This window comes from Syngnathus acus, chromosome 11, assembly GCF_901709675.1.
Source record: "Syngnathus acus chromosome 11, fSynAcu1.2, whole genome shotgun sequence".
Lineage (NCBI taxonomy): Eukaryota > Metazoa > Chordata > Actinopteri > Syngnathiformes > Syngnathidae > Syngnathus > Syngnathus acus.
The window spans coordinates 1318605-1328842 of NC_051096.1; positions in this window are offsets into that span (position 1 = coordinate 1318605).

Sequence of the window (10238 nt, forward strand, 5' to 3'; positions counted from 1 at the left end):
TTGCGTCGTGTTTATTGAGTACCTTTCACACGATCTCTTTATAATTTGAAACGACTACCAAATGATGAAAATTTAAATTTGGGATAATTACAAAAGAATTCTTTTTTTTTTTTGCCACATCTTTTTTCATGCTTAGTGTGTGTGCGTGTTTAGGGGGGGGGGGGGGCGTACAATAACAGATGGCTGTTTTTTTCCCAGCTAAATGCTAAATGATGAAATCGTTTTTTTTCCTCACTCACAAAATTTTCACATAAAAAAAATTCATAAATTATTTTAGTGATCTTAGTGGTTGAAAAAACTATCACTACTTCTCCTTCAAAACCAAGAAAAGCCAAAAGGAAAACACACCTGTCCTAACTCCCTCATTATAGGTAGGAGGTGGCTGCAAAGGAGGAGGAGACCTAACTGGCATTGGCCCTATCTGGCTTCACATATAGAACAGAAATAATTCATAGGCCAGACCACAAATAATAATGATATTAATACAATTAATATAGGGAATTAACTAGGCTCCAACATCCCAGCCCCTAATTGTTGGCTTAAGCAAGACAATTACACAAATACAATTCAAAGGAGCCCACATGGAATAATTACATAATAGAAATTAATTATGCTCTTCAAATTCAAAGTCCATTAGATACTTCATGATGACCATCAGTCTTATCAAAGTTCATAATCATGTAAAACAGTCCATAATGAAGGCTGGAAAATTGTGGCCTCCATCCATTCATCCTGTTTCCTCCATCAGAAGACATAATTTATCTATTGGCCGTTGAATCAGACTGGATTTGGTCTTAACAATAACACTCCTCACGAAGCCCTTGGCATCTGGAAATGTCTCAACAACTCGGCCCATAGTCCATGAGTTCCTTGGTGCGGTGTTATCAACAATGATGACCAGATCCCCTGGACTCAGGTTCCTTTTTACATTGTTCCACTTGCTTCTTTCTTGTAAGAGTGGGAGATACTCTTTAGTCCAGCGTCTCCAGAAAATATCAGCAAGATATTGTGTTTGTCTCCATCTCTTTCTTGAGTATTGATCATTTTAAAAAAACTCTCTTGAATCTTTTTCTCAAAAACTCCTGGTAGCATAGTTGTTTTTGCCTTCAGCTGAAGCAAATGGTTTGGGGTTAGGGGTTCCAAATCATTTGGGTCACTTGACACTGTAGTTATTGGTCGGTCATTCAGGAGGGCTTCTACCTCACATAGTGCTGTTGACAGAGTTTCATCGTCCAGTGTTTGTTGTTTTAGAACAGATGTGAGGGTCCTTTTGACTAGTCTGATCAGTCTCTCCCAGACTCCGCCGTGGTGGGCTCCAAAAGGGGAGTTAAAAGTCCATTTTATTCCTTCTGTTAGAAAGTTGTTTAGCATTTTCTGATGATCTAGTTCTTTCAGAGCTTCTTGTAGTTCTCTTTGGGCCCCAACAAAATTTGTCCCACAGTCAGTTCTGATACTCATAATTGCTCCTCTTCTGCAGATGAATCTGCGTATAGCATTTATGCATGAGTCTGTGGTTAGGAAATTTGCCATTTCCAAGTGGATTGCTCGACTCACCAGGCAGGTGAAGATGACCCCCCACCGTTTCACTTGAGCCCGGCCCCTCTTCACTTCGATGGGACCAAAGTAGTCAATGCCAACATGACTAAAAGTGGTAGGTCTGGTTGTAATCGATCAGCAGGAAGATCTGCCATTGTTTGTTCTCCAGGCCGTGCCTGCATGCGTCTGCAAAATACACAGTTCCTGATTATTTTCCTTGCTGAGGCATTTGCATGAGGCAGCCAAAACCGTTGCCTTAGCCTGGACAGCATATGGCTTCTTCCTGAGTGTCCAACTTGTTGATGGATATGCTGTAGGATGAGGTCAGACAGGTGAGTACCTTTAGGGCAGGGGTCACCAACTCCGGTCCTCAAGGGCGCCAATCCAGCCTGTTTTAGATGTATCCCCCCTGCAACACACCTGATTCAAATAATCAGGATCGCTATCAGCCTTAATAGAGCTTGCTGATGTGCTGATCATTTGAATCAGGTGTGTTGTTGCAGGGCTGCACCTAAAACAGGCTGGATAGGCGCCCTTGAGGACCGGAGTTGGTGACCCCTGCTTTAGGGAGAATAATTGGGTTTTTCTGGTGTATGGGCATTGCACTTTTGTTTATTCTACCCCATACTCTCAGGATACCATTATCAAGAATCGGATCCAACTTGTAGATGGAGCTTCTTGAATTGAGGGTTTTGCCATTTTCCAGGTAAGTAAATTCATGGTTGAAGTAACATTTCTGTTCAAAACAAATAAGCCTCTCCGCCTCTTGCATATCCTCCACTGATAGGTTTTTTGTTCCATGCTTGTCTTTGAGTTTTTGCTTTGTCTCTGAAGACACGTGTTTGATCCTTTTTTAGCTGATTTAGTAGTTGAAGCATTCTTTTCACCTTTAATATCCAGGCCACAGATTTCTGAAGTTGGTTCCATGATGAGTGATATTCGATTGGATGTTCATTTTTTATCCTCGTACTGTTGACTGAGATCCCCTTTTCCACACTTTGACAGTTACCTCTTTTTTCACTTCAGGGTCATTTGCTGATATTTCTCCCAGACTTTGTTTGACCTTTGGCCATGTCCTTTTGTCTTTGCTCAGGTATTCAGGACCACACACCCATTTTGATCTGAGGAACAATTCCACATGCAACCCTCGTGAGCAGTGTCGGCTGGATTGTCTTTTGAATTTATGTATCTCCACTGGCTTGGATGAGAGAGATCCTGGATCACTGCAATTCTGTTGGATACAAATGTCTGAAATCTCTTTGTTTGATTGTGGATGTATTTCAATCCAGATGTGCTATCTGTCCAGAAAGTTGAATCATTGAGTGGTAATTGCAGCTCCCTCCTCAGCATTCGATGCACTTTTACAGACAATGTTGCAGCAGTAAGTTCAAGCCTGGGTATGGTGATCTGCTTGAGAGGTGAGACTCTGGCTTTTCCAAATATGAAGGAGGTATGAATTATACCTTGGGAATTTGTGAGTCTCAGATAGCATAACCTGACTCACTTGCATCGCAGAAGTGATGCAGCTCGGCGGTCTCCACTGGGTCGAAGTTTTCAGGCTTTATGCATCTAGATACTTTAAACTCCCGTACTTGGTCTAACTCCCCGACCCATCTCTGCCAGGGTCTTCCAAAGTCCTGTGGAATAACTTAATCCCATCCATACTTTGATTTGCAGAGTTCCTGGAGTAGTTGTTTGGCTTTCAAAATGAAAGGAGAGAGAAAACCCAAAGGGTCATAAACGGAACTTACAGTGGAGAGTATCCCTCTTCTGGTAGCAGGCCGGCTGTTTACAGTAACTTTAAAGCTTAAGGTGTCATTGTGGGTGTTCCAGTGTATTCCAAGTGCTGGTTCAATTGAGATTTGCTCTGTCAGCCTTTGTCTATCAAGGTCCAGTTCCTTTACTGCTTTTGCTCTGTGGTGTACAGGAATGTTTGTTAACACCTCATTGTTATTACTGACCCATTTTGTCAATGTGAAACCTCCCTGGCTGCAGGCTTCAGTTAGATCTTTGACAAGCTTGATGGCTTGGTCAGTTGTGGCCACAGAGCGAAGACAATCATCTACATAAAAGTTACTTTTGATTGTTTTCATCACTTCATCAGAGTAGTGGTTCTGATTGTCAACAGCAGTTTGATGCAGGGCAAAATTGGCAATGCTAGGGGATGATACAGCACCAAAGAGATGAACTTTCATTCTGTAAACACAAAGTTGTTTGCTGATATCACCCTCTGGCCACCACAAAAACCTAAGGAAGTCTCTGTCCTTTTCTTCAACATGCACTTGATAAAACATTGCCTCAATGTCTGCCATAACTGCTATTTGTTCTTGTCGGAATCTTAACAGCACTCCAATGAGGGGGATTGTTAAGTCTGGACCTTGGAGAAGCTCCTTATTCAGAGATTTTCCTCGAAAGGAGGATGTACAGTCAAACACCACCCTCAGCTTGAGCTTTCGTTTGTGGTAAACACCATGATGTGGGATGTACCACACATGCCCATCCTTTCTGTGAAGCTGCTGAGGTGGAACCTTTTCTCCATAACCTTTTTTGAGAATGTCCTCCATAAAGGAGGTGTATTCTTCTGCGTATGTTCTATTCTTCTTGAACCTTTTCACAAGGTGCAGTGTGCGATCTTTTACCACATGATAGTTATCAGGCATGACCTTGGCATTATCTCTGAAGGGCAGTGGTAGATGATAATGGCCTTCTTTAAGGAATGCTGAGCTGGATGCAATCTCCATGAAACGTTTATCCTCAACTGACATAAGTAAGTAAGTAGTAAGATGGCGGCGCATGCACACGCAGCGGCCTCTCTCTGTCCCGAACGGTGTTTTGTTTTGTCGTTTAATGTGGGTTTGTCCGCCAGTTTTGTGTGTTCGTCTCGTCGTACCGGGTTGTGCTTCAACTGCGGCGGGCTGGTTCTGCTCGACATCGGTGAAAGCGAGTTTTGTGGCGATCTGGACTTTGAAGCGGGGACATTAAAGGCGCTCGGTCTGCTCCGTCCTGGAGCGTCGCCGGACTCGCCTGCTATTCCTCCCCCGGTTGGGCGTCCGGGCCTGGCTGGCGGCCAACCCAGCTCGCCCGGCCGTGCCTTCCATTCTTCTGGCGAACGTTCGATCGCTGGACATCAACATGCCTGCTGAGTTCTGCGGACCGGACAGTGCGTAGCTGCTGTGCATCTGGAGCGGATGGCGTGCTATCGGGCGGACCGGGCCATTGTACGAGGGGGAACATCGCGAGGAGGTGGACTGTGCGTCTACATCCGTGATGAATGGTGCCGGGACTTTGTTGTGGGATGCCAGCACTGCTCGCCACTGGCGAAGTTTGTGATCTCCAGGCTGTTGGGGTCCTGAACTCTCTCCCCGTTGTTTTACTTGTGTGTTAATCGTGTGCTGTGTCTCGTCACCGTGGGATAGGGGGAACGGTATTTCGGTTTCTTTGTGTGTCTTAGCATGAAGGAATTGACAATAAAACTGACTCTGACATCTCATTTTTCTCCTCATACATGTATTCAGAGAAATCCTGGTTATATTGTCTGATGAGTAAATCATTCAACTCAACAATAGATATTCTATTAATTGACACTGCAATGGGCCCAGATTCTGCAACACTATCAACATCGAGTGGTCCAGTTACCACCCATCCTAGTATGGTCTGGACTGCATAGGGTCCGTTGTCATGATTGTTTATTATGTTCCACGGCTCCATTGCTCGAGGAATATCAATTCCAATGAGGAGGTCAATATCCGTCTCAATCTCCTTTAACTGGATGCCACTGAGATATGGCCATCTCTTCAGGTCAGCTTGTGTGATAATGTTTTCCTTTGAGACAGGGATTCTACTTTGTGTGTAAACTTTTGGCAGGTCTAGATACGTGCAGCCCTCCAAGTCCCCCACCTCCAGTCCTCTGACCTTATAGGTCCCTGCCGGCCTTTCCTGCCCCATTGTTTGCAAAAGTATTTCAGTTTTGCGTCCTTTTGCATTTAGCTGGCTTGTTAATTTTTCTGTGCAAAACGTTGCCGTGCTGCCGGGATCAAGGAAGGCATAGGTTTGAATATACCTGTCCCCTTTTGCCACCTTAACCCTGACAGGAAGAATTGCCAGTGCTGGCTCTCTCCCGGCCCCAGTTGCATTGCCTGCTGAAACAAGAGCGCTGCTTATGGGGGTCTTTTCTGTCTCAGCAATGGCATTTGATTTGTCTGTTTGGGAATTATTGCATTGTTAATATGGAGTACAGTAGGATGCTTCATTTGACAGACATGGCACATTAATCTCCTTTTACAATTTTTGCTTAAATTACCTTTCAACAGGCAACCAAAACAATGTCCATGACTTCTTAGGAATTCGACCTTGTTGTCATGTGCGTCTCAGAGCATGGCAGAATTCACAGGAAGAGATGTTAAAATTGGGTGAGGTTTAAAGGGTTACTGGTGGAACAGCTGATTGCCTTACAGTGTTTCCTGTTTGTGTGTTCACTGCCACTGAGGTAGCAAAACTGCTGTTTTTACCTTTGATTGATTTTGGTTGGAATCTCGGAAGGGACCTTTTTATGGGGTTTTGGTCTTGAATGTCTCCAAGTAAGGGATCCAAAAGCATCTTAGCATGTTTTTCCACAAAATCCACAAGGTGATGGAATCTGATCCTACTTCCAGTTCTCTGCTGTGTCTCATAAGCTGTGGACCGCCATTTTCCCCTGAGCTTGTAGGGCAGTTTGGATGCGATTAATCTTAGATTTGATGGGATCTCAAGTTCCTCTAAATACTGTAAGTCTTGCATTACATTACAGCATCCTCTTACATACATTGCATATGCATGCATCGTTTTCCCATCCTCAGCTTTAATAGCTTTCTCCAGGTAAGCAGCAGAAATCTTTATTTCATTCCCAAAGTTCTCTTTTAACAGGTCTCTTGCTTCCTTATAGCCCCTGCCTCCTCCCATGTGCATTTCATTCCCACAGCTGCGAACCAGATCTCTAGGCAAACCAGAAGTGAACTGTTCTAGATAGTATAGTCCAGAGCTGTGGACTCGGACTCGGGGACTCGGTCATTTTTTGCCGGACTCGGACTCGGTGCTGATTTTGACCGAGTCCACCGAGTCCGACAATAAAAAAAATACGTTCAATTTTATTTTCATCATGCTGCTGAGAATGCGCGTAGGAATACTGTCCACAGCCCTGCTTGCTTCTTATGAAGACAAATTTAGTTGTTGCGTGCGCGCCCGCGCCTGCCTGCCTGCGTGCGTGCACGTACAAGACCCACAATGCCCCGCGCACAGCCAAGATGGAAGAACACGGGAGCAGCGAGAGAACAATGTTTTGCCTCTAGATTTGGGGGGGTAAACGGAGCGTAAGTTACGATCAATGCGGCCACGTTGAGTTGCACTTAGGCTAATGTTTACATTATGTACCAATGTCAAGGACGATTATGTCACCCAGCTTATATCATTGATGTGTTTCGATAGTTGTGGGGTCGTCACTAATTATTTGTGTTTAGATAAATGTCTGAGCTATAATGGTGTAATTAATGATTAAAACTTGAAAGTATCTATTTATTGTATTCGTTTATATGTTTAATAAAGACAAAGCCATCACAAAACTGTTGTAATTATTTAGATTTTGATCTAAATTAGCCTTGAATAAAGACTAAGCAGTCACATGAATTAACAGAAAAAATGGACAGTCGGACTCGGTGCAAAAATCCGACCAAAGCCACAGCCCTGGTATAGTCTGTCTTGATTATTTTTAGTTTTACCTTCAATTAAGTGTTCAAATGCATGAATAAACGACTGATATGCCAATGGATTACCATCAAAAACATGAATTTCTTTCACAGGTAATTTAGATAAATTTTGCTGTGAAACAATGAGTTCTGCTATATCATTTTGTCTTTGAATAACTACATCCAAATTACCAGGGGTAGCATTAACACCCTTGCTTGAGTTAACTGGTGTAGTATGTGTCATGGTGTGATGATGACTTTTAGTTTTAGTCTTAATTTGAGGTTTTATTTCTGATGACCGGGGAGTTGGAGGCCTGTTGAGATTTGAGATGGTTTGCTGGAGTGGGGTTTTGGGTATGGCACCTAATTGCACAAATTCCACATTGTTTTCCATTGTTTCTGGTTCATAGTGGGAATCATAATACTCATTCATGGCATCATCTGGGGCCTCCTGGCTCCCCTCATCATCACTTTGGAGTCTTTTTATTTTAGCAGCTGATGCAGCAAGGTCTGCATCCAACTAAATTTTTTCCATCTTTGATTTCAATTTTAATTCCTCCATCAGCAAAGTTTGTTTTTCTTTCAATGCAGCAGCTCGTGCCAGTGCAGCAGCCTGATCTGCCTTGGCCTTCTTTAATGCTGAGGAGACTGACGAGGCAGCGCTAGACTTTGATCTGCGTGATGAGGTAAATTCTGGATTCTATGCATCTGTATGTCACCTTAAATGGTGACCTAGTTGCAGTGAGGAGACCATAAGCTATTTTTGCGGTACAGAGAAGCTCTAGTTTCAGTAATGTGTAGGTACTTAGAATATGGAAAGGCCATTCGTCCGTGACCAGGAAGACCTTTGTCCATGCCCTTTTAAGGGCATCGGAAGCGACCAGTAGAGTGAGACTCGGACCGCAGCTGTTGTCTTACAAGGTACAAATGATGGGGGAGAACAGATAGAGAGGGGAGAAGGGCAAGAGCAAGAGCAAGAAGCGCGAGGGCTTTTTGGGGCGAACATCTTTGCTGTCGAGAGCTGAAACATCTTTGCTCTTGGGGCCACTCAAACTTATGGAGAGACATCACTCTGACATCGGTTGAATAAAATCTTTTCCCAATCAGCCGTGTGTCACTGGAGTGCTTCGCTGGGACAGCCATTGTCCACCGAGTTTTTTTGGAGACCAGCGAAACAACAAAGACCATTCACCACAGTGATACATTTGATCTGTGTGATACATTTGACATGCTGTCCTGTGGTCCAATCTTTGACTGTGCAATTTCTCTTTTCCATGTTTCCACTTCTTTAATGAAATAATTCAGGTTAGTTATCCTGGGTTCATACCAGTCATAAATCATTTTCCTTTTCCTCCTGCGTTAAGAGTTCTTGCGCAGACTCGTGCGCATTTGTAAATTCATCCTTTAAACAATTCAAATGCGTCACTGACTTTATCAACATTTCCAACATCCTCAAAGTCCTCAAAGCCTTAAATTCATTTAATTTTCTCGTGCATGCCCCCAATCTGGCTCTGCTTGAGGCAGAGCGCGACTTCCACACGTCTTCCCCAGCTGCGGGCTCAATTACACAAGTGTGTCCGACATCCTCACAGGTTACCACACAAATTCCTTCAATTTCCGTTTAGTTCATTCTTAAACATCATTCCATCATTCCGTTTTGTTGCAGTCCACATCCACAATACGCAACTTTGCATTCCACAGTCTCAATATTTTCCTTGTTTCCTTTCATTCATAAAGCTGATCAGCTGTTTTTACTCACGGCTTCCTCATCTGACAGCGGGTGATCGCTTGGATCCACGGACTCTCCGAATTAATTTCCTTGGAGTCTTCAGTGAAGTTTTTGCAACTTGTTCTGGCTACTCTTGTATTCCAAAAATTGTCACCACAAAAATAAAAGAGTAGCTTGTAAGGAGGAGGTCTTAAACCCACTAAACCAAAATGCACTCGCGGAGATAGTTCTTCAATCCAAAAAAGGCAGAGGCGTAGCCAGGAATTTTTCCAGTAGGGGCGCGCGCCCACAGGAAAAAAAATCGAACATCACCCACGCCATTCGCTGATCGCTAAAACAACATCCGGGTCCGGGAGGCAAACGGTGAATGGATAACATCGCGCACATAGAATAGCGCAAGCACATTCGCGCAAGACCGAAAGAAAAAAACGGCATGAAAATGAAGAATCGAAAAAGCTCGATTTTTTTCAACCGGGGCGCAGGGAGTCCTAACCGGGGCGCCGCCCCGGCTCGCCCCGGCTTGGCTACGCCTCTGAAAAAAGGTATTTATTTACATCAAACATAAATCTCCGGGTTGACTTTTACACAAGAAAAATAAAACAATAAAACAATCTAGTAATGATTTTAGTGATCTTAGTGGTTGAAAAAACTGTATCACTACTCCTCCTTCAAAACCAAGAAAAGCCAAAAGGAAAACACACCTGTCCTAACTCCCTCATTATAGGTAGGAGGTGGCTGCAAAGGAGGAGACCTGACTGGCACTGGTCCTATCTGGCTTCACATATACAGGACTGTCTCAGAAAATTAGAATATTGTGATAAAGTTCTTTATTTTCTGTAATGCAACTAAAAAAACAAAAGTGTCATACATTCTGGAATCATTACAAATCAACTGAAATATTGCAAGCCTTTTATTATTTTAATATTGCTGATTATGGCATCCAGCTTAAGAAAACTCGAATATCCTATCTCAAAATATTAGAATATTTCCTCAGACCAAGTAAAAAACAAAGATTTATAACAGCAAAACAAAATCAAACATTTGAAAATGTCCATTAATGCACTCAGTATTTGGTTGGGAATCCTTTTGCACGGATTACTGCAACCAATGCGGCGTGGCATGGAGGCAATCGGCCTGTGGCATTGCTGAGGTGTTATGGATGCCCAGGATGCTTCAATAGCGGCCTTTAGCTCATTTGCATTGTTGGGTCTGGTGTCTTTCAGCTTCTTCTTCACAATACCCCACAAATTCTCTAT